We start from the raw sequence: 25,674 nt of genomic DNA, 5'->3' as shown, positions 1-25,674 counted from the left end.
ATCTTTTTTTTTTTTTTTTAATTTAACTCCTGTCATAAATACTTCTCGGGAAATAAAAATGAAACCTTTCCTGGAAAATTGTTTCAAGGCATGTTTTCTGCACCTCAGAATCAATGGCAGTGGTCTTGCTTTGCCTTGTTTTCTAACAGGCTGAGCAACGCAGCTGCTAGCTTTGTGTTGGTAGAGAAATTGTTTTAAAGAGGTCATGTACAGAGGACTTGGGTGTTCTGTAATATTTCCAGGTTTGCCTGAATCTAGGGTAAAACATAAATAGCTCCAACACTAGCCTGGAGTAATTAATGAGGGAACTGGTCCTTGCTCCAGCAGACGAAGGATTCTGGCTCCTGCAAGCAGTATGGGGAATCTTCCTGTGGCCAGCCGTGCCCAGGAGCAATCTGGCTTCCCAAGGATGCAGGTTTCCTAACTCCCAGTTAGAAGAAATCCTGACCTAGCCTGAGCAACATATTGATGAACAGTGAGAAAGGAAGAGAACAAAAACCTTGGCTAATACTGCCAGCTCCTTTCCTCCTGTAAACTCCAGTTCATCTAAGTGCCAGCAATAACTTTTGTTCTTGAGGCTATTGATTTTCCAGCACTAATCAGTACCCTGCCCTTAAGGCCATCCAGGCAGAGAATTACACTTGAGAAAAGAAGAGAGAAAAGATGGGTTGTAATTGAAGGCAGCCGCCTGCATAACCACTCAGGTGTTTCAGACTTGAGCAAACATCCTTGGTTAGTTATTGGATTTTAGAGGACATGGGCAGCTATGAAGAGTGCAGATGTGGATATTTGGTGAGGCCATTAGTCCTCTTTCCCCGTGGCATTCAAACCTAAATTTGTGCTCAGCTTACAGAACCATCCCTGATGTACGCCATGGGACTCAGTCTGCAAAAGATGAGAAGAGGCTTTGGGCCCAAGCCATGCCAGCCTCCTGCATAGTGAGGTGTCCAGCTGGGGACCGGGAGCTTTGGGTTGCTGAATGCAAACACCAGCTAAAAACCAAACCCTGAGCTGAATGACAGCCCACAGACCCATCCAAGGGCACGTGCAACAAAACCCCTCAGTTATCACCATCAGCCACACTCCTGGTAATGGTCAAAGTCCTACTAAATTAATGAAAAATTTCTGGGCTTTGTGCCATCTTTTTACAGCCCACACAGAAACCACAACTTGGCACAAACTCTACTGAGAAAGAAAAGCAAAGCCATTGCTCCTAGGATAACGCCTGCTTCCCACCCCCTGGGCATGGCAGACTGCAGCCCCAAGCCATGGCGGGGGCTGCCTCCTCCAGGGCCTGGTGGTGAGGGACAGCCCTCAGAGCAGAGTCAAACACCTTCAGCATCTTGCAGAAGGAACAACCATGGTTATGTTTCCTGTGAAGCCTACATTAACCTAGTATCCCCAAGAGCAAAGAAGATGATCAAGGACACTGCAAGCTGCGATGTGGCCAGGCATCTGGTCTGCCCAGGCTGTCGCTGAGGTTGTGTTTGGTCTTAGGGTTAGGGTTAGGAGATGTAAGAATGGCAGAAGGCTGCAAGGCGATGTAAGAAGAAAGTTGGGGTTGATGAGAGCCCAGGGCTTTGCCCACCTTGCAGGGCAGTGTCTGCTTCCCAGACCTGGTAAGACGACCAAACCAATTTCCTCCTAGGGCTGGACAGGGTGGAGAAGGTACATGGATGTGTTAGCCTAGACCTTCCCGTTGCTTGATTTTGCTCGTGTCTGCCAGTTGTGGTCGAGCTGTGACTAACAGTGGTGTTAGGCTTAGGGTAGGACATGGAAAGTATTTCCAGAAGGAAGGTAGGGGTCTGCTTCATCAGGATAGAGCGAGTGATGAAGAGGTCTGGTATTTTTGGACCCAAAGGTTGTTTTCTGAAGACTAGCCGTGTAAAAAGTCAAGAGTATACCTTGACATTTTTGCACTCTTCTGACTCCAATGCTTTGGAATAATTAGAACTGATGGGTATATTGAGTAGAAAAATAATGCATCTGTGTGCTGTGCAGGCTGAACATACCGTGGATGTAATTAAAAGCTCAGCACCTGCTGCTTAAGTGATTGTATTAATCTGATACAAACAACATTAGAGTGGTTAACAGAGGTGCCCAGGGCAGGGGATTTCTAAAGGCGATGCTTGCCAGGAGCAGCGGTAGGTGCAGGAGTGGAGACAGCTCTGTGCTGAGCCGAGTGGGCAAGGAGGAGAAGGTGGCCAGATGCAAGGCAAACACCCATGGCCACTTGTGGGGAAGGGAGAGACAGCGTGTCTCAGAGAGGGTCTCAGGGCACCTCGAGTATGGGGGCTGCCTAAATCGGCAGTTTCCAAAGCAGGGTGTGCACACACCGTTAATTAACCTAATTTAAAAGTAAAAGGAAAATAGCATTTGTTTCACCTTTGTCTCATCCTATTTTAATTTTTGTGTGTATTTTATAATGTGCACACTGTGTGAGTACAGTCATACATATATATAATTTATAAATAAATAAATACACTTCTATTGGGGGTGCATTTTTTTACTGCACAAGCAAAAAAGTTTGAACACCACTAGTCTAATTTCCCACCAAAAAATATTAGGAGAGGGAGGTCCTAAAATCCTGCTTCTCATCTAACTTCAGCCCTGAACTCGCAGCTTCCGTGAGATGGAAACCCATGGCTTTGTTTGGATCCTCACTTGCTGCTGTGGCTACAGCTACCACCCTGCTTCTTGTCAGGTGGCCTCTCACGTTTCATTGCATGTGGAAGTTTGCAAACGACCTAAAGAGAGGATATCATTTTCTGCTCACTTTGATTCCCCTGTGAGGCTTCCCCACTTTGCAGTGCGGGCTCAGGTGGGAGTTCCTGGCTGCCTGCTCTGCTTTTGTACTCATAAAAACAACCCTGACAGCAAGCATAAAATATGAGCATCCTGTGATGGCATGAGCAGTGTCCACATTTTACAACAAATGTTATAGAACTAGGCGTGTGATCTGCTGCCCTGTTCTGGGCCAGTCTCTTTTCAGTGGTGCCCAGCGACAGGACAAGGGGCAATGGGCACAAACAGAAGCACAGGAAGTTCCATCTGAACATGAGGAAGAACTTCTTCCCTCTGAGGGTGACGGAGCCCTGGAACAGGCTGCCCAGGGAGGTTGTGGAGTCTCCTTCTCTGGAGATATTCAAGACCTGCCTGGACAAGGTCCTGTGCAGCCTGCTGTAGGTGACCCTGCTTCGGCAGGAGGGTTGGACTAGATGACCCACAGAGGTCCCTTCCAAACCCGAACATTCTGTGATTCTGTGAAATCCATGATACCCATAACTGGTATTGCAATGGGTGACTGTCTGCACTATTGACACCCTGTGAAAGCTCTTCATCAGGTGCTGCCAAGAGCGAAGGGACTCTTTGCCTGTATGCGAGGAACACAGGAAAGATAACCACAGCGACAAAACCTACATGTCAAAACTTGAAAGACATATGATAAAAATTGTAGCTAACACTGGAGATTAAAAACTGATCAATGTATCATGGAGGGAGCAGAGTTGTTTTCTGCAGGGGATGGATGTACACAGACCGCAGCTGTGGGAGCTGCAGGTGGGGAGAGCCCAGCTGCTGGGACCCGCTCGTGGACCGGTGAGCCACGGTCAGAGCCGTCACAAACCCACAGTGATTGCCAGTGGAAGAGCAGCCGACTTGGTTTTATGTTTGTATGGATGACCATGGCAGCAGGGCTGCATAATGATGTGCTCCTTGCAGCATTGCAGTATTTTGTCTTGCTGGCCCATTTACCACCGTTAGCAGTTCCTCCATCTTCTCCTACAGCGATGTTGAGGGGATGAATTCAGTTGTGTGTGGTGTGTCAGTCTGCATTCTCCCCCAGTACTCTCTGCAGTAGTTCTCCCCCAAATGAGAAAAACTGACTACAGACTTCTCTTTTGCCTCTTTCATGCCGATCAGCCCAATATTTATGTCTCTGAAATACTTTTCTACACTGTTTCTGATGAAAGCTCTTCACTTCTCTGCTCTTCAGCTGGAAAAAAATATGAGTGCCATTCCAGAAACTTTAGTGAAATTAAGCCAGCTATAACTAGTTCATGAGCTAGCTATGCATTTTTTTACTCCACATTGCACTCACCTCACTGCTGCCACCATGCAAGCATCTCGTTTATAATTTTGTTATCAGGTTAATCTCCACAAGGGCTCCATCTCCTGTTCCCCCTTTCCCAGGAGATGAAATGCAGATGAAGTTCAGTGCCTGATTTATACATTTTATCCTCTCTTTGGAGCTAGAAAACAGCAGTCACATGTATGAAACTCTCAAGATGAAACAGAAGAATCACAAATGTGCTGCCCAATTTCATAGGATTTAAATCTCCAGTCACTATATTTAGTTTGAGAAATAAATAGATTTTTACCTAGCCTTCTTCTATTCACAATAGAACCAGAGAAATATCTCACAGTCCTGTCTAGAAAAATTAAATTAAGGCTTTTCAGTTGAAGTAGATGATGCTTACAGTACAGAAATAGACTGTTTCTAGTCAGCGGGATTAAAGGAAAGAAAAGCTCAGCAAGAATGAAGTTGCGTTGCAGAGTTATCTCTATCTAGGCAGAAGACTGTAATTTCCATAAACTAAAGAGAAAATTCACTTCTCATCACTGCTTTGCAGGTCAAAGGCCTGTTTTGAAATTCCCTTATCTTCTCTTTCTTTTCTTTAATTCTCTCACTGCCTTTTCTGCTGTGCTTTAGTTGAGCATTGAAGAACAGTGAAGTGCAGAAAAACAGACTCGATGATTTTATAGCATATTTAGTTGTCTATATGATAGCGTATTTTGCAAGTGCAAATTTAACAGAGGGGAGGTGAGGAAGTGCCCTTTAACAGTACTGCTTATCACAAGCCGTGCTCTGAAAGGGTCTTGTTGACTCTTGGTCGCTTAAAATCATTATGTGAGCTGTTTCTCACTAAAATGGCTGATCCGATAGACCTCACCGCTTTCTCCCCGCTCTGCTTACTGTCTCACTTGAGCCAACTCTACTTTCACCAAGCTGGCTGCTGAAAATTAATCTGGCAATGGCAGTTACAAAGGTAAAGATTAGCTTTGAGCCAGATAAATTGTGGCACCCAGCTCATTGCACGGCCACGTGAACACTGGTACCAGTCTGAGGGACACCACAACAACATGTGGCCAACGGCGGGCTGAAAGGTGACAGAGGGAAGATAAACCCACCTGTTTTGACACTAGCCCACCCTTAAACCAGCTTTAAGAGGTGGCAGAGTAGAACCTTGAGCCAAGCAACGTGAGTGCAGTCACGGAGCTTCCTTGTCAAAGCCGTGCCTGCCACTGGGTCGTTTGCTGTACAGCATGTTGCGACAGGTGTCTGAGCTAACCCAGGCAATCACTCATCCTGAACACATGAAGAGAAGAAAGCAACATTAACGAAATGCTAATATTGTGAATAGTGCCACTGATTTCTGTAGTCTTTAATTCAAAAACTCAAGATAAGGAAACTTAAAAATTAAGGAGTAAAATCCTGGATCTCTCACAGCCTATGGAAGTACCAGGGCAGAGCCAGGTTTACACCCTTGCTAGAAGTATGGTGTGAACATGGATAATGTAAGGTATGAATCTCATGGCTTGTCAAAAATCCACTGAGATTAACCAGAAAGTGTAGGAGACGAAGCTTTTCTCCCCAAGGTAAAGTTGCAAGAGGAAGCCCTGGCAAACAGACTGCCACTGGCTCCCTTCCCCTTCCAGAGCCGCCACACAACAGAGGATGTTGTCACCTGGCTGTGAGATACAGCACCCTCCACTGCACTGCACCCCGGAATGCCCATGCCCTCTCTGCATTGTTTATTAGTATTATTATTGTTGTTGTTATTATTATTTATCGCTATTACTATTGCTGTTATTGCTATGATGCTGTATTTTTGACATCTCGGTCCTCTGTAAATAATTAAACAGCATCTTCGCCAGCTTTTGAATTTCAATATCCAAGTTCAGAAGAACAAAGACAGGAAATGTTTGGGTTTTGGTTTTCCATGATAAAAAAAAAGTCTGAAGAACTTTGATTTATTCCTTCAAGGACAACATTATTGGTTAGGTTATTCAAGCACAGGAAACTGCAGGCCAAATTGTCGTGCCTTTCCAGTTGTGAGCATGTAAAATAACCATGCTTTTAATGGAAAAGGTGTTGCAGAATACCTACAGTGAGTGCATAACTAATGTCTTAAAAACTAATTGCACACATTTGTTTTCCCCCAAATGTATATGCATGTGGACAAATATCAAAATATAGAAGATGTTAACTATAATATACACACATATCTGTGTAGATAACAAGCTAGGAGAAATACCTATGAACAGAACATAACAAATAACATGTCTTCTAAATTCTTGCTCAGTAATAAATCTGTTTATCCACATACCTTGCTATTTAAATAACTTATTCAATTAGTATACTATTGGCTTGTCTAGCTGGCATGTTTTTCAACTAAATTAATAGCAAGGTTTACGGGCTCTGCTTCATTAATCTATTTAGGGATGGAACTTAACACCAAGGAAAAGCGAAAAAGAGAAAATAATCCAAGCAGCCTGCAAGGCTAGCAATTTCTGAGTGCCTTTGTGTTTGGTGACAGCTGAGGGCAGCCACCCCGCAGCTTCCTAACCCAGCTCCAGAGCAGCCGAGCAAGGGGCTGATCCTCTGCTTGCCCCATTTGGGAAGCTGACGGTGCAAGGCGCTTTCCTTGCACGGCTTTCCACCCTGCGGATGGCAAAGCCATGATCTGAGTTAACGCCATTCCACTTTTTGCCCAGACACGTCACGCCCAGGAGGAGCTGCAGCACTGCAGCTCGGCAAGAGCAGGTGAGTGGCACCCACAAGGGCCTGGGGAGCCCACAGGGACCGCCGCTCCCCCGTACCCATGTGTGCTGGGTGTCAGGGACCGCACTCACTGCGAGCCCTTAGGACAGCAAGGGAAGACAGGTTTTGCTAACACTGGTGCTATGTTTAACACTGAAACAACTAGAGGAAATTAAGATGGAAATGAAAAGCATTATCGTAATAGCAGAAGAAAACTTAACCACCTTTTATGCTAATAAAGGCTGGCTAGGGAACTCCTTTCCATTTACCAGCGGTTTTCAAACATTTAAAATATTATATTGTGATTTCTATGTACTATTTGAACTTACTTCTGCACAGTTTTTACACAGTTGCCTGTAATGAAATTCCAACGAGGTTATCTGGGACTTTCTAGGCATATTCAGTAGTGATTGACTCACAGCTCCTGGGAGTCTAGAAAAAAAAGTATGCATGGCAGTTTTCTTAGCTATTCACTTCAAGCACAGTTACAGACATCTCTGCATGTTTGCATCAGTGTGACTGAAGATGAACGCAAAAACAGACTTTGTTCTTATGCTAGATCTCGCCGCTATAAAGACACCACACACTTGTTCTGCAGTGAAAAGGGGGACTACATGGCACATTTGTAGGTTAAGCTCTGAGCAAAAAGCATGTTTGATAGACGTTTACACATAGCTGTTGTAAATTCTGTTTTATCCCTGCTAATTTTGTCTCTACTTTCAACTAAATAATAAATCCCAACAGAATATCTGAATCCTTAAACACTGACAGGACTTGCTGACTGGAATATCTACTAAGGCTGTCCATGTTCCCAAAGTGCAAAGCAACTCCTTTATGCTGCACAGCTTAATCCTCATCAAAGCCTTATCCTCAAAGCCCTTCTGAGGCTCATTACAGACATTATATTCCTTAAGCTAAGGAAATTTCACAGGGCCAAGTTGTTAATCAGATGCAAACTTGGGCAAAGGGCTGGGAGCCCCTGTCCCACCTCTCACTAACACACCTCCGAAGGCAGAAATCGATGTGTCCTTTGGGCTGTCCACGGGGAAGGATGACTGTCTTCAAAGTAAGACTTAACTTCCTTCTGGCTCCCAGAGAAAAGCGGAGCAAAACTTCGGTGCTGCCTTCTGTTGTGTTCAGTTCACAGAGGACCTGGTGCCAGCCTGGCTGTGAGCGATGCGCAGACCACCAGCCTTTCCCCCTCCACACACAAGTTTTCCTTGGCCGTCAGCTTTGACAAGAGAGTCCTGGAGTTTCAGACTGGTGAGTCTCCAGTGTCAGGTTTAGTGCCTTTTAGTGCTTTTTTTTTTTTCCCCAATCTATCACTGACTTCCAAAGGACAGCTGATATTTACTGCCGGACAACACATGGGCATTGAGCAGGGAAGGCAGAACAGGCTCAGAAATGGAAAGAAGGTAGGTAGCAGAGATGGAAGAATAAAGGTCAGGACCATATGAAGGAAGTTAGTGTGATATTTAACTTTATAACACTATTGTTTGACTGTTGATTCAGGCAGATACAGTGCTGTTAAAACCTTTCCCAGTGTTTAGAGATCTCTCCTGCACCACCCCTCAGAGCTTTTTTCTTTCTTCGCTGGAATAAACCCTGTAAACATCCTCTTCTCCTTGCACAAAAACTGGACTTTTCTTTTTCTCTTATGTTTTCAAGGCTGGCATGAGGCCTTTTGAGCTGCAGTTTCTTCAGGAAGAGTCATATAACTCTGGGTTGCAGAGCGCAGGAGTGTAGGTGCCACCTTGAATTCTGAAGCAGCAATAACTGCGTTGTCCATTTTTTTCCATCATTATAGTAGAGCCCCATGGCCTCAGATGATACCTTTGAATTCCCCAAGCTGGGAGATGAAATGTGGAAAAGGCCAGCTCAAACCAACAGCTTCACCATTTCTAATATTCAAAATACATAAGGTAATATACTGCTTCAAGGCCAGCTTTTTGGGTGGCAGCAATCAGCCTGAACACCAAAGCCACACGTGGGTACTCAAGTAAAGCCAGTCCGGCACTGCCCCTACAACAGCCCCAAAACCGCGACGCTTATTTACCAAGTGCTTATCTGAAAAGCAAATAGGAATAAATCTGTCAGTCACAGTCTTAAATTACCTTTCAGCATGTTCTGAGCAAGTGCTAGAGGTGGTTCCCTGGCGAGGGAGGTTGTGCAAACCAACGCTTTGCCTCTCTGGAAGCCTGCAGACACCCGGCTGGGGAGCACCCGGTGGGGCTCTGTTCCTCGCCAGCTCACCCCACAGCCCCAGTGCCCGGGGATGCCTCCTTCCTCCTCTGGAGACTGCTTGACAAGTGAAATATTCAGCATGAACTAAATGCCCTAGGGACAGAAGCTTGCTTACGGTGTATGAGACTCTCACAGGACATGCCCATATGACACTCTAACGTGTGATGGCGGTTTCTGCAGTTACACCTCAGTTACACAGGCCAGCCCGAGGACTAGTGCCTCTGAAGCTGTGGAGTTCAGCCTGGGCTCACTGCCTGGGGGCTGCAAATTGCGTTTGCTTGTGGATTTGGCAGACAACACTGCTGTGTGGGGTTTTCATGTTCGGCTCAAGCCTCCTTCACACCCTGCATCCTCGAACCGCTTGCTCCTGCCCAGTGTTACCTGTCACTTAGTGCTGGCACTGTCGCTTCTGTGGTTGCGTGGTGACCTGGGTCCAGCTGCAGAATAAGCGTTCCCGAAGCATCCTCGCCATGCTGCTCCCCGGCAGGCAGCCGTGTAGGCGTGAGTGTGCAGGCACAGAGGGAGGGGAGCGGGGCAAGGGCTGTGTGGCCGGGTCAAGCCACCTTTGTGCTGGCCATGCAGTCGCAGCCAGAGGTATGAAGGTTAATGCCCCAGCTGCCCACCCACAAGCCGTTGCCCCATAGCAGGGGATGGGGCAGTTCCCAGCCCAGGGAATTGCATGTAAATTGGAGCCACTGGCAGAGCCCATGACTGCGCTGGGCTCTAGGGCCAAGATGCTGGTGACGGAAGGGATGTCCTGTTGGGCTGTCTGTGCTGTCTGTGTGGCAGAGGGCCAGGAGAGCAGCCAGGGCAGCTCCCATTTATTTCCACCTCGGACAGCTAAACTCTGCCACAGGTGAGACAATGCTGCAGCCACCTCTCGGACTTCCCTGGTAGCCCCGCTCACACAGTTCTGGGTGATCCCAGCGGAGAGCGGGACAAAGCCAGACCCAGTGGCACCTGTTAAACTGGAGTAGGACATTTAAACTCCTCTTTGTTGTCTGACATGGCTGTTTCCCTTGAACAAGCTGACTGGTTAATTTTTTTTTTTTTTCCTTTTGCTTTCTTCACTGGCTTCATTTTTATGAGTCAAATGGCCATGGATTCAGAGAGATGGTAAGACCAGAAAGGTTACCACCCTGATCTTCTGTAATATACAACCCACAGGACTGCTCTGGTTCAATCTTTGCCAAGCTCTTGGTCAGGCTTTTAGAAAAATCTTGTATTAGCCAAATGGGGTGTGAGCTGTCTAACTGGGCAGTGTGTGTGTGTGTGTGTGTGTGTGTGTGCACTGACCGGCCGGCTGGCATCTGCTTAGACAGCATGGGGCGTGATCATAGCTGCCCTCCTCTGCCTGAGAGCACGGGTCCACAAACCTCTCTGCCCACTTGCTTGTTGTCAGGATGCTTACGGATTTGTCATACCTTTGAGATTTTATATTTTCTCACTGCCTCACCCCAGCAACTTTGGTTGCAACTGGACAAGCATGCGAAAGATATTTTAAACATGCCTGGGTGGGAGGGGATGAGGAGGAAAAACAAGCGGTGGAACTCAAAGATGAACAGAGAGCCCGATCGCATAGACTTTGCTATCCCTAGGAAACCACGTGAAAAAAAGATTTTATGTTTGGCCAGCTCAATTTTCCAGTTTTGGCATTTGTTTATTAGCTTGAAGACTAACTATCATATCTCTGTTTCCCATGTTTAGAAAGTGAATATCTCCCTGGCCAACATACTTTTGAATACACTAAATAAGTTAAAACCGTCTATTTCTTTCTCAAGAGACATGCTTTCCAATCCTTCAGTAATTTCCGTGGCTATTTCCTGAATATTCTCCAATTTCATCATCATCTTCCTTGAATTTGTAGGCATCAGATGGGACAAACATTTCAGCAGCAGCCTCCCTGTGGGCATGATACAAACCTCTCTGTTCCTTTCGTGCTTTTATAATCAGGACATAGCAAAGATGACATCAGGTGGTTTTGCCATCGTTGTTCTGAAGCTCATGTTCAGCAGATGATGCACCAGGACCTCTTGACTCCACTACAGTCCTCTCCAGGACTTAACTTGCAGTCTTTGTAGAGAATTACTTTCATTATAGGCCACACTCAAATGTATATTGTCTACTTGCATCTCATTTACTGACACATAGATGTTGCCCTGTATCAGAGACCTGTTTTCTTCATAACTGATTAATGACCCCCGTTTTTTTTTAACATATGCAAATGACTGCATTTCTCTAGGCTGCTCATGAAGAGTTTCAAATGGAGTAATGTGAAAAATTAATCTCTGTTTGAATCAGTAGAGTACAACTATTAAAACAAAAATCCCCAGTACATTTTGAGACCTACCAGTCAGTTTTTAATCCACTTTGCCTCTTCATCAAACTGCCATGTCGTACCACATCACACACCCTGCAGAGTCTATTACAACAGCCACAGTTAGCTTCTGCAATCAATCTCATAGTGTTATCAACAGATAACAAGCTACTTCTTCATAACTGAACCTTGTTCAGCATTAAATATACCGCTTCCTTTTAATTTTTTATTAGTTGACTCTCAGATCAGCTAGAGAGTATTTTACCTGGGATTAGTTTCAGGCTATCAGGCTTATAATTACATGGACTGTTTTATTTGTCTTGCTTGAGAAGATTGGCAAGATACAGCAGATTACTTGTTTTTTTCCACAGATGCAGCAATAGATGTTTATCTGAGCTGGAACATGACCTCAGCTGGACTGTTTGGGAAGCTTTGAACTCCAAGATGAGAGTGTGAGACATCAGCCTTTTTTCGGCTGGGAAGCTGCTGGCTTCTGGTCCACTGCACAGCTCCTTCACTTTTCTTGGGCTGAAAGTTTTAAAAACTGAACATTTTGTCCTCCAAGGTCAGACAGGTCTTATCCAGAAGGAAAGGAGTGGGGGACACCTCAGGCCTGATGCCAGTAGAGCAGGGAGAGAGCATGTGGGGAGGCTGCAAGGGGGCAGGGAGCATGGCTGGGGGCCCCACAGTGGCAGCATTTCTTTTGGGGCCCCTCCATAGGATCTAAATTCCCAATGTCATTCTCATCACTGCCGCTTCCCTGAGCCTCTGTCCTTTGTGCTTCTGACCTCTTTGCTTTCTACTCTGTTCCATTATGTTCCGCCTTAGATTTTCGTTAACCAGCGCTGGAAGGAATAGAAACTACAGCTTGCTGTGCTTCTGTTTCTTACTCTGGCTCTCCCAAAGAGACCTGCCATCTGCCAAAGAGTTCAAGTGCTACTCAGATTTCCTGAAAAAAAACTTTCTCTACCTGAAGGTCATGGAGAGAGGCTGTTGCCTGCTGGAGATTTGTCTGCAATTACAACATTGCTTTTCTATTTTTACCTTTTGTTTCCTCAAAAGGATTCTGACATGCATCACACCTGCAGTGGGAGTGGGCTTCTAACTAGAGCCCAAAGCCAAGAACAATAGCTGTGGTGAAGCAGCAAGCCTGTATTCATTTTCATTAACAGAGCATGGAGTAGAGCTGAAGCTGGTACAAATCAGGGCAGCTGGTGTGTCTTCAGTAGACCTGTCCCTGGTGACATCTGTTGTGGGTCTGACTCTGAAGTGAAGGACATACTGCACAAGCAAATATGGGAGCAATTTATTTTTTCTGAGTAATCCAAAATACGTGGAGAATGGGGTAGGTCCTTTATATAGAAAGAATCAAATAAAATATCTGAGATAATAAATGTGCCATTTTGCCCTTTACAGGCAAGTAGAAAGTAAAATCATCTCTGTCATTAAAATAATTTGGCACTAGAACTGGATTGGTTGGTTCTGGTCCTTGTAGTCATGCCTAAGACCTTGTCCCAGTTTCCTGCTTTCCCCCTCCACTCGTTACTTTAGTAGCTGCCTGAATAGCTGTAAAACAAAGACAGTACTGGAAATCAGATGCATTTTTTTCTAATAAGGCAGCAATTTTACACCCCCTACATGAATAAATAATCCATATGTCGCCTGAATCTTTTATAACGTGAATTCCAAAAGCGAACTTAAAAAGCTTTCTCTGCTGTTTTGGAACTGGGTCAGAAAACTCGCTCAGGGAATTTTTAATGAGCTGTGCAGCCTCCCAGCTCTGGGTTACTGGTTCAAACATAAATCAGGTTAGTAGGGAGCAGAATTTGTCGCTGCAGCTGAAGAAGTTAGACCCACTCCTCACCCCAGACACTCACATCGCGGTGGGCAATGGTGGCACAATGAGCACAAAAGTCCACGAAAAAATGGAAGAAGGTCCTGGATTATGATAATTTCTCAATCTCTTTTCCCTCAACACCTGCCCTTTAGCCCATGCCCTAGCTTGGACATTGCCCTCCTGTGCCCTTAGTTGCTTTCAAAACCCTTTCTGCTACTTCTGGCTGTGAAGGGACCATTAACCTCGGCCATCTCATAGATAATGACATAACTGCTTTTGTCAAGGGCGAACTTAACACAATTAAATGAACATCAGTTAGCAGAAGGTAAAAATAAATCCTTTTCTGGAGTTGTGAATCTTCACTGTTGACAAAATTGCCACGCTTGATGTTTTCTTAACCAGTACAGAAAATCTATTCTGAACCTTTATTGCTGCTTTGTAGATCTTGTATAGACCAGCTGTGCCCAAATTTTTCAGTTTTTTCCAGTAATTATACTAAGATTTACCCTTCCTTGCTTCCTTTATTCCCCATGCTTCCTCTGCTCCTTTTTCTTTTTCAGCTCTTCCATCCAAATTTCTCCAGTTGCCCCAATTCTCAAAGGCACACACTGCTACCAGGGTCACATTTCTTTCACCAACTCCCCGACTACAGCATACTGCTCTTACTGTCATCCCTGGCTCTTCCATCAAACTGCCTGAACACTTTTTTGTTTTCCTGGCTTTCAGGCATTGAACACAGCCAGTCTCACTGCCTCTGTCTTTCACCCACAATATTTTGATCCATCAGTATCCCAGATGTCTCATCTTAATGTTCCCAGGCTGGCTCCCACATCCCTCATGTCCCACACGGATGCAGTAGAGGAACAGTGGAAAGGACAGACACGGGGACAAGAGGAGCTGCCCAAGGCACAGTTCTGCTGCAGCCTCCCAGCACCGTGGCATCCCTGGCTGACTTCCCCTCTCCTTTCCTTCCTCATTATTTTCTGGAAACTGGGGTGCTGGCCAGGGCTGCAACATGCTGGGAGCTGTTGTAAAACAGAGCCTATGGACTGGGCAGCACATCTGGGTCACGTTGCTGCCGTATAGCTTTTCCCGTACTCCAGGCAGGTGAGTGCACTGATAAAAGCGGAATGGGAGCACACGTACGGCATGGAGCACCTTCATCCAGCTGAGCGGCTTCCGTGGTCTGTGGGTCCTCCTTAAAATGCTTTCTCCAGCCCCAGCACTTCTGTGCTACTGAGGAAAACATTGCCAAAGGGTCAGGTGCAGATGGGGAAATCAACACCTATTTTGTACATTTATGCCTTTTTATTATGAAGAATTGATAAACACAAAAAAGATATCTTTCCCACGTTAGAAGAAAACAGGCAAGAATTAAATGGCAGCCACAAAACTGACATTTCCTTTGTATCTTCTAGAAATTTAGAACATCTATTTTGTATCACTGGTGCTACTTTACCAGTGTCAATCACAGCAGAAGAGCCTTAAGGAAAAAGATGGGGGAAAAAGAAGGGGATCATGGGAATGCATTCGATCAGATTTGTACTTCTTGGTGTTTTTAGACACATCTGCAAACATACACAGAGCAGTTTTAGGGGTCTACCTCATTCTGCCTGATTAAGATATACATGTTACAAAATCCTGTAAAAATTGATAGTGAAACTTTTAGCCTGTAGTAGATAACATTTCTATCTGCTCACAAATCTCATTTTCTAGTTGTCCAGCTGCTGGGAATGAGAAGACCTCCAAAGAAAACAGTATATGTTAGGTTTATTCACTTCCCTTAGCTGTTTTTGTGGAACTAACAGCATGGAACCAGCTAGTATAGCAGGTCAACCTTTAAAGAACATTTTTTTTCCAAGGTGGTTAAAAAGGTAAGGTGTCTTTCAGGCATCACAGCCAGAGGGAGATGCTGTCTGCGGGACCTAACCCAGTCATTAGGAATCTGGGGGAATGACAATCTTCATGGTTATGTCAATGGAGACTGTGATTATGCACTAAATATCCAAATGTAGCAGCTTTTTACATGCTGAAGGGAGGCTATGAATTGCACTGGAGAAATTTTACGGAATTATTACAAAAGAGAACTAGCAATAAGGAAAAGAATCGAAAATAGGGTGGTGAAACACTGGAATGGGTTACCCAGAGAGATAGTGGAGGCCCCATCCCTGGAAACATTCAAGGCCAGGTTGGACGGGGCTCTGAGCAACCTGTTTTAGTGGTAGATGTCCCTGCTTACTGCAGGGAGGTTGGGCTAGATGACCTCTAAAGGTCCCCTCCAACCCAAAGCATTCTATGATTCTAAAACAGAAATAAGAACAGAAAATAATTACCAGTTTATTTTACTAAATTATTTTGTCAGCTTAAGAGCAAAAATAGATGTACTTACTGAAAAGGTTTTTTTGTGAACACTATGGTAAATACCAAAATATGCACTCCAAATGTAGTCACCTGTTTGCATTAAGGTATCTAAGTGCTATTTAGGGTGGAGTAGGAAAACTAAACGTCCTCTGTCTTCCACCTAAACCAGAGTCAGGCACGTCCTCTGTCTTCCACCTAAACCAGAGTCAGGCATTCAGGATCATTTGGTTTACCCAGGAAGAAAAATGCCAAGGTTAGGGCTGGCTGGATGACTCGGGAACAGCCCCATTTCTGCAGGAGGGCCAGAAGCCCTAAGGAGACAAGCTGTGGAGAACCTAAGCATAAAGGTGGAGTTGGGCTGGGAAAGGCAGGATTAGAATGACAACTCTAGGAGGAAGGCTGTGAAGTCTTGACTCCACTCACTTTAGGGAACATGTTACACAAAACAAACTGTACTGCAAGAAAAAGAAAGTGTTGTTTGGACAGGCTCTGGGGAGAAGTACATCAACAAGGAACATACTTCGCTGTTCTCGGCCCATGAGGGCTCTTTGGCACCAAACTGCGTATTATTAAAACTTATGGAAAGAAACATAGAATAGCTTCCTTAGAGACACAGAAGATGATTAGTAACAATCAAATAGCTGTTTGCAGAGACCTGGAAATAATACAAGACTGAAGGAGACTGCCAAGGTCACTGAACTGCAGATCCCAGCAATTGCACCAGGTGATCCTCTTCTTAAGTGCTTTGTTTTAAGGCTGGTTAGGTTCAGGACTAATATACACGTTGGCCATTCCCTGTTTATTGTCCCTCTGTGAGTTCCAGCGAAGGTTTAAATAAGGGACAACCATTTACATAGATGACATATACTTGATTCTTATCTATGTCATGGTTTGACGTGCTAAGGTATGTTGTCTTGAAGTGTTTAGCATCTGAAGTGCTGTGAGGGGAAGAAACTTCCTGAGGAGTAATTACCCACAAATGGCCTTTTTGGCTTTTCTCTTGTATGAAATGGTGCAAGAGAGCAGAGTGAACTAGTCTTGTCCTGGGTTGCAATTCCTAATATTTTAGTTCATACCTGCCTTCCTACCACGGAGAAATCTGTTTTTAGGCAGCAAGGTAGGTATTTCAGGTAGGTTTTTAATGAAAATAAAGTTGTTTTCCTTTATTTCAGATCTCTGGATGTGTAAGTGTCACCCCAGCTCTATAATACCTAGTTACACAAATGAATTTGAGACAGCACCTAGTGAAATACCATGTCTCAAAAGTGGAGATATCTCACTGTATTTTGACTTGCCTGATTGTTGCTATTTTCTTTGAGGCTTTTTCTTGCTCAAGTTTCTGTTACCAGAAAAGGCCTTGCAGTCTGATAAGTACGAGTGATTTGTTCCAGTACTGATCAGGATAAACATGCGCGTTTTGTTCTTTCTGTCTCCACAATGCAGGCATTGTGGCAGGGCATGGCTCCTTGCCACCCAGGAAAGAAAGAACAGAGAGAGCCCAGCGCCGGTGCAGCCGTGTGGCTGAATGCCGCCTCGGCCGGCGCTTTCCGGGCACTCTGGGGCACGTCACTGTGCCAGACATCCGTGCATACGGCACCATTACATCGATAAATGCTGCCTGCTGCTGCTGTGCAAGGGCAAGTGCTGAGTTTCTGACAGAGCGAAGTGCGATAGGAGGAAATTGCGTTGACTTCTTCATAGCAAAGGTTTTGTTCGAGGAATTACAATCGAAGTCTGTGAAATCTTCTGACACTGCCATGCTCGCCACTGCTTCCAGTTGCTCCACAGTCCCTTGTGGAGGTGAGCAGGCTCCAAAACAGGGAGGCAGCTGCATTCAGGGACTGCATTTACAGCCAAAGCTGGGAGAGAGGAGGCATCTCACAGACACTCTGAGACCATTCTTTACAGAAAATTTTTTGCAAGTATTTGCAGAAGAGCGAGTCTTTCCCTCTTGGAGGTGAAGCATGACTTCAGTGACAGGAAGGGATTCATGGGGCTTTTCCAGGTAAATTCCTGCCATGTAAACTCAACTTTTAAAACTCAGAAACTCTCAGGCTTTTTTTCTTTGGGGCGGGAAGGGGGGGAGGGATAGAAGGGAAATATAATTGAACCTAAAGTTTCTTAGTATGGTTTTGAGACTGAAAAATAAAAAAATCAAACACCCAACCTTTCAGACTGAAACACCAAAAAACAGTGACCAAGAAAACTGAGGTACATTTAGTCTGTTCTTCATCTTTCCACCTCTCTATTTGTTCTCCTGGTGCTTACCCTGCTTTCTCACTTTCCTCAAGCCAGGCATATTCCTGCCTCATAGAGAAGGAAGGAAGGGATAAAAAGTGATGAAAGGTCACAGTGGAATGAAAAGAAATGGAGAAAATGGAAAGATAGGAGGAGGAAAGCAAAAAAGAGCAGGAATCTGGTCCATGTGTCCTATGTCCTGTGGACTTCGATCTCCCTTTCTCCAAGGTGCATAGGACAGGAGGATCTTCCTGGGCCACTGGGGTTAGGCCCTGCTACCACTGTGCAATGCCTCCCTCAAAATATTTAAGTGCTGTCTTTAAGTGCAATTTGAGTTTTATCCCTCTCTGCTCTGCAGGAAGACATAGCAGCACTTCAAAGCTTTGGTGCTTAGAAATCCAGGTCATGGTTATAAATGGCTGGTGTCTATCTGTATATTCTTGTGACAAAGCTGTCCTTCAGCTTCAGTAACTCCTTTCATGGCTATCTCATTTTGGTATCATACCCATGAGTAATGAATGCACCCAGGTCTTGGTTTTGTTAATGATAACATGCAGTGGAAATGTGTATTGTCAAACTTGTGTAGCTGAATAGTATGAGTGACATTTAGGTACTAAGGGATGAGAGTTCTGTCAGTGCTTTTGGGATGAGACATCTCAAAATAAACACAATTATCTTAAAATACCATATTGTATCTTACAATTTTATGCCCTATTTTATTAGAAACCTTCCACCTGAAAATGAGAATTTTTGTCTTCTTACTTTATTTTCAATTCCTATTCCAATCTGAGGGTTTCACAGACACTGTATCCCTTTCTTTGTGTCCTTGCATCTGCAGCAGAGGACCGTATGGCTGCGCCTTTCCAAAATCTTCCTAACCGTAACAAAAGCAGCAGCAAAGTTAAAGATTAAAAAAGAGCAGATACAGAGAAGAAGGAAGATGAAGAATGAGTATAGTAGGAAGCAAACCTGATAGATGTCTGCAAGGATCATTAGGACACAGAAATGTATTAAACACTCACAAAACAATGTAACCAAAACAACATGAAAAAAAATGGCTCCGTGCCCAAGAAAATGAAGGCCTTTTAGATTCTCAGTGCAAAAGCTGTGCACCCCACTGAGGTTTCTAGTTCTTCATTTAAAATACTGCATCAGTTAACAGTTGTACTCATTAAGAAATGCAAGCAGAACTTGTGCCTAAAACCCCATGCTGTTAATGGTGAACAATTCATGGTGAACTCCACTTTTTTCTCATGCAGAACTGTATACTAAAGATCAGACCAAGCATTGGTTGAGAATGTGGAGCACAAGGAACCCCGATGTATACTAAAGAGGGTTTCTTGCCCCACGACCTTTCATCTTTGCTGCAACGAGATGGATTTTTTAAACTGGACCATGACTTACATTGCATCACTCTGGGGGTGCCAGGGACATTGCAATCTAGACACAAATGAGGAGCAGAGAACTCCTTTGGCCTTGGAGTCCACCACCAGTTCTCTGTCGTACTCCTGCCCCAATCATTCTGGTTTATGAATTTGTCACAGAATCACAGAATCACAGATTCACAGAATGGTAGGGGTTGGAAGGGACCTCTGGGGGTCATCTAGTCCAACCCTCCTGCCGAAGCAGGGTCACCTACAGTAGGCTGCACAGGACCTTGTCCAGGCGGGTCTTGAATATCTCCAGAGAAGGAGACTCCACAACCTCCCTGGGCAGCCTGTTCCAGTGCTCCGTCACCCTCAGAGTGAAGAAATTCTTCCTCATGTTCAGACAGAACTTCCTGTGCTTCAGTTTGTGCCCATTGCCCCTTGTCCTGTCACTGGGCACCACTGAAAAGAGCTTGGCCCCATCCTCCTGACATCCATCCTTCACATATTTGTAAGTATATATTAGGTCCCCTCACAGCCTTCTCTTCTTCAGGCTGAACAAGCCCAGCTCCCTCAGCCTCCCTTCGTAGGAGAGATGTTCCAGTCCCCTCACCATCCTTGTAGCCCTCCACTGGACTCTCTCCAGCAGCTCTTCATCTTTCTTGAAGTGGGGAGCAAAGAACTGGACACAGTACTCCAGATGGGGCCTCACTAGGGCAGTGTAGAGGGGAAGGAGAACCTCCCTCGACCTGCTGGCCACACTCTTCTTGATGCACCCCAGGATCCCATTGGCTTTCTTGGTAGCCAGGGCACACTGCTGGCTCATGGTTAACCTGTAGTCCACCAGGACACCCAGGTCCCTCTCCGCACAGCTGCTCTCCGGCAGGTCCACCCTAAGCCTGTACTGATGCATGGGGTTGTTCCTCCCTAGGTGCAGGACCCTGCATTTGCCTTTGTTGAACCTCATCAGGTTCCTCTCTGCCCAACTCTCCAGCCTATCCAGGTCATGCTGAATGGCAGCACAGCCTTCCGGTGTATCTACCACACCTCCCAGTTTGGTGTCGTCAGCAAACTTGCTGAGGGTACATTCTAACTCTTCATCCAGGTCATTGATGAAGAAGTTAAACAAGACTGGGCCCAGTACTGACCCCTGGGGGACACCACTAGTTACCAGCCTCCAACTAGACTCAGCGCCGCTGATGACAACCCTCTGAGTTCTGCCATTCAGCCAGTTCTCAATCCACTTCACTGACCACTCATCCAGCCCACACCCCCTCAGCTTCCCTAGGAGGATATCATGGGAGACTGTGTCGAAAGCCTTGCTGAAGTCTAGGTAGACAACATCCACGGCTCTCCCTTCGTCTACCCAGCCAGTCATGTCATCGTAGAAAGCTAGCGGATTGCTCTGGCATGAATTCCCCTTGGTGAATCCATGCTGACTACTCCTGATAACCTTCTTTTCCTCCACTTGCTTGTTGATGGCCTCCAGGACAAGGTGCTCCATCACCTTTCCCGGGATGGAGGTGAGGCTGACCCGCCTGTAGTTCCCTGGGTCCTCCTTCTTGCCCTTTTTGAAGATTGGAGTGACATTGGCCTTTCTCCAGTCCTCGGGCATCTCTCCTGTCCTCCAGGACCTCTCAAAGATGATGGAGAGTGGCTCAGCAATGACATCCACCAGCTCCCTCAGCACTCTTGGGTGCATTCCATCGGGGCCCATGGATTTGTGGACGTCCAGATCGCTTAAGCGATCCCTCACACAGTCCTCCTCGACCAAGGGAAAGTTGTCCTCTCTGTAGGCTTCTTCTCTTACCTCCGGGGCCTGGGATTCCTGAGGGCCAGTCTTAGCACTGAAGACTGAAGCAAAGAAGGCATTCAGTAGCTCTGCCTTCTCTGCATCCTCCGTCACCAGGACAACTGCCTCATTCAGCAGCGGCCCCACATTGTCCCTAGCCTTCCTTTTGCTGCTGATGTAGTTGAAGAAGCCCTTCTTGTTGTTTTTGACATCCCTTGCCAGCTTCAATTCCAGGTGGGCTTTGGCCTTCCTCGTCGCATCCTTGCACACTCTGACCACATTCCTGTACTCTTCCCAAGTGGCCTGCCCCTCTTTCCACATTCCATGGACCTTTCTCTTCCACCTGATCTCCACTAGAATCTCCTTGTTTAACCATGCAGGCCTCTTGCCTCCTTTGCTCGATTTCTTTCTCAGAGGGATGCACCGCTCCTGAGCGTGGAGGAAGTGATGTTTAAAGAGCGACCAGCACTCATGGACGCCCCTGCCTTCGAGAGCCCTGGCCCACGGGATTCCTCACAGTAGCTCCTTGAAGAGGGCAAAGTTAGCCCTCCTGAGGTCCAAGGTTTTGAGGTCATGAGAGATCAGAGTTAGGGATATTTTTGCATAAAACCTTGCATGGATTTTGTCAGAGTGAGGAGTATAGAAATGATTATTACTTCAAGGTCCTTGAAACTGGGTGGGCTTTTTTCTTCTTTTTGATCATTAAACTTATTGCATAGATTTGAAAATACAGTCATACTAGACCTTACTGAGTAAAAAATTCTTTTGACACCAATGAGATTTATTTTCTTTTGAATTGGTGCCGCAGGATTGGCCTGACATTAAGATCTGTGGAAATTCCAGATAGCACACTTATCTGTCCTGCCCTTCTGACAGCTATTTATGCCATTTTCTCTTTCTGGAGGATCAGCAGTTTAACTTCGTAGGACATGGAGCTGGATTCTGCAAGTTGTACATAAGCCACAGGGTATTAAAAAAAAAAAACCAAACCAAAACTACCTAACTTCAAAAGTCATCTCTGTATCATCCAAACCAGTCACAAGAACAAATCTTCTCTGGTATATTCTGCAACAATGTTCATGTACCTTTCCGTGGAAAAGTTATATATCCTCGTTTACCAAAGCCTATCATTGCTAGGTTTCAAACTGTGAACTTGAATGGTTGCAAAGTTTCCTTTCTCTGAATTTAAAGGAAATATAACATTAGACATATTTAAACTTCTGCTCTGACAGTGCCTTAAGAAACATTTTTAGGATTAAATATTACATAACAAAACCATCCCTGTCACCTATCAGTGTAACACCCTCGGTGAGTGACATGTTGCTGACTTCTTTCCCAGGTGGAACCAGCTAGCCTATTTAGTTAGAAATCTGTTATATGACTCAATCAGTGACTCTTCCGTGTTGTTCTCTTGCCTATTCATTAGTTCTAATTAGAAATAAAAGCCTGGAGGGGCAAACTGACTCTGCTCAGTTAGTTTATTGATTACGAAAATTAAGACAATAATCAATAAAGACATAAATTTCTGTTGTTTCTAGAAACCTAAGGCACTTCACTGCTCCTAAGGGACACTGCTCTCTACAGCTATTCAATAATCTAGACTCAGAGATCTGTTTTCTAGTATGCTAAATACCCTTCGCTCCCTACTACTCGAGGTAATTCAAGGTTGAAATAGCCCAAGTGATGAAAAACTCAGTGTGACTATTGTGGCAAGGACAGCAAACTGCAGCCAGTAGCATCTCCTGGTACAGTTTGGTGCAGCGAGGGCTTATCCCAGTGTCCGACGGCATCCCCCTCTCTGCTGCTGTGTGTGGGCTGGCTGGGGAAGCAGCCAGGGCCCAAGGGCATTTCCACCCGCCACCCACCCGGGATAGCTCACCCCAGGGCTCTGGCGGGCTCCGTGTGGCGGGGATTTGAGCCTTGCTGGCAGGATATTGTCCACTTCTGCCTCCCAAAGAAGCTTCTTCCCTCAGTTCGGTCCAAATTTAACCCAAACGAAAGAAGCAATCCAGGATGCTGACCTGCGCTGCCAGCGTTTAGTTTAAAGGTGGAAAGAAGGGTTTTCCTTCTGTATATATCCAGGGAGTTCAAAGAAAGTAGGGCTGGAATATTGAAGGTTGATACATGAAAGACAGGTGTGAAAAATATTTAATATTATATTTAATAAAATATTTAATTCAAACAAAAAGTTCAGCCAGATTCTCTTTAAACTGAGAAGTCAGAAATTTAGGAGGGAAGAGGAAGTGCATTTATCAGTATGTCCTTTGTAACTAATGCATCTAGCTGAAAATAATTATAATAATGCAGTTGTTTTGTCTTGAAAGCCTGGGTATCAGGAGAACATTTCAACTTCAAGTAGTCTGAAAATTGCATATTCATAACTAGGAGTGATGGACGAACAGTTCTCATACATGAACGCTGATCAATTAGTGCATTTGTGTTTCCTTAAACCAGAAGACTGAAGTTTTATGCATTTTAAGTAAGTGCTGCCTCAGCTTTTAATCTTAGCCATCTAAAATATTAAAAAGTGTATCAGCCAGGTGGACGATAGGGGTAATCAGCAAATCATAGAACCATAGAATCATAGAGTGGTTTGTGTTGGAAGGGACCTTAAAGATCATCTGGTTCCAAACCCCTTGCCATGAGCAGAGACATCTTCCACTAGACCAGGTTGCTCAGAGCTCCATCCAACCTGGCCTCGAACGCTTCCAGGGAGGGGGCAGCCACAGCTTCTCTGGGCAACCTGTTCCAGTGCCTCACCACCCTCATGGTGAAGAATTTCTTCCTAATATCTAATCTAAATCTGCCCTCTTTTAGTTTACAGCCATTCCCCCTTGTCCTATCACTACACACCCTTGTGAAACGTCCCTCTCCATCCTTCCTGTAGGGCCCCTTCAGGTACTGGAAGGCTGCTGTAAGATCACCCCGGAACCTTCTCTTCTCCAGGCTGAACAGCCCCAACTCCCTCAGCCTGTCCTCATAGGATAGGTACTCCAGCCCTCTGATCATCTTCGTGGTCCTCCTCTGGACCTGCTCCAACACATCCATATGCTTCTTATGTTGGGGGCTCCAGAGCTGGACGTAGGACTCCAGGTGGGTTCTCACAAGAGCAGAGTAAAGGGGCAGAATCACCTCCCTCGACCTGCTGGTCACGTTTCTCTTGATGCAGCCCAGGATACGGTTGGCTTTCTGGGCTGCCAAATATCTATTTGTGATCTGACAGCTGTCTTTAGTGGCTGCTAGCGTATTTTTAAATAGTGCTTGATTAAAAAAGGGTAGTCCTTGTATTCTCAGAGATTTCTCACTGCCCTCAACATGAAATTATACCTGCTCAGACAGCAGGTAGGGCAAGGAGTACGTATGTCTTCTGGTGAGTAACTATAACAACAAAGAGGACAAAAAAAAGCCTTAAACCAGAAATAAGTTTTCAGGGCAACCAATTAGTCTGCTTTGGGTTTGAGGCCTTGCACAGAAAGCACTGCACATGGACAGGCCTTGCAGAGGGTGGAAGATGTCACCAACCTTCGCACCAGGACCACTTTAGCTGGAGTATGAAGGCTAAAAACAAGGAATAATCTGCAAGTTAGAAGATGCAAGTCATACGCTTACAGAATAAACATCGGCCCAAACTAACAAGCCTGCTTCTTTCAACGTGGTGATAAATTGCTTCACGGTGACAAAATCACGTAAATTTGGAGACAGCATGTAATGTGGAAATAAGGTGCTCTAGCTCGATATATTTTTGCTAAAAAAAAATCTCCATGTTATTTTCAATATTGACTGTAGTCCTTCACCAGAAGAAGAAACCAGAAGAAGAGAGGGGACTAAACTACTGCTGTTTGTACGAGCATGACTGTAATCACTTTTTTACTTCATCTGTGCAGAAGCTGAAGTATCTGCAGGAGTGCAGGTAATTTCAAGTATTCCTGACCTGTGCTTGTTGGATGGCTTTCGATGATGTTATGAGAATATGCATGGGGAAAAATGTGAAACTAAGTAAATAAATGTGTTCTCCCTTTTCTGTACTTCTGAGAAAAATGTTCATTTACCAAATACAAGGAGCGCTCCAGGAGCAGGAGGCTTCAGGGGAGATGTGCTGCTGGTTCTGCCCTCTGTCCTCTGGGACAGACATGACTTAGGCAACACACACCTGCATTCCCTGTTTGCACATTTGCCAGCTGCATTTGCTGACCCTCAGCTGCAAAACCAGATGGGAGAAGCTTGGTGGCATCAGGCGAAACTTCACTCCTTCTTGTACAAACTGACCTGATACCATAACATGGGGCATTTAGACAGCCATCATGAATGGCGACTGGCAAAGAGAGACCGTAAAGAAAAAAATTATTAACCATGTTACACTCCTGTAAAAACACCAAGCAGAGCTGGTAATTTTCTTCAGCCCTCAAAGAGGAATCAGTGCCCTCCACCTGCTCAAAAGCTTTCTGATGGTGGCAGGAGCCTGGCTTGTTGCTCTCCTCTACGTGCTGGAGGAGAAGGATTCCCATATATATGCTGTTTAGGGTGGACCTGTGGAGGTCCTGGTAATATTCCTTCCAGATGTCTCATAGCCCTTCCTGTTGCCAAGGTCTTCGGGTCATCAGTCCCTTCAGTGCGCATGGGAAGTGTGTTGGGCACATGCATACCTGCCCACCCAGGGTCAGGAAGGCAGCTTGCCATCTGCAGTCACATCCTTCA

General features: G+C 45.3%; 1 long non-coding RNA gene across 1 annotated transcript in view; it reads left to right on the top strand.

Annotated features, from left to right (window-relative positions):
- Positions 1–24,827, top strand: part of LOC142365683 (uncharacterized) — a 30,759-nt gene extending 5,932 nt beyond the window's left edge. Inside the window, exon 3 of the long non-coding RNA XR_012766549.1 lies at positions 24,766–24,827. This is a non-coding gene — a long non-coding RNA (uncharacterized LOC142365683). The remainder of the gene's footprint in view (positions 1–24,765) is intronic.
- Positions 24,828–25,674: the final 847 nt, after the last annotated feature.

Source organism: Opisthocomus hoazin, chromosome 2 (genome assembly GCF_030867145.1).
Source record: "Opisthocomus hoazin isolate bOpiHoa1 chromosome 2, bOpiHoa1.hap1, whole genome shotgun sequence".
NCBI lineage: Eukaryota > Metazoa > Chordata > Aves > Opisthocomiformes > Opisthocomidae > Opisthocomus > Opisthocomus hoazin.
Note: the sequence above shows the minus strand (reverse complement) of the source record. Positions and strands in the feature narration are given on the sequence as shown.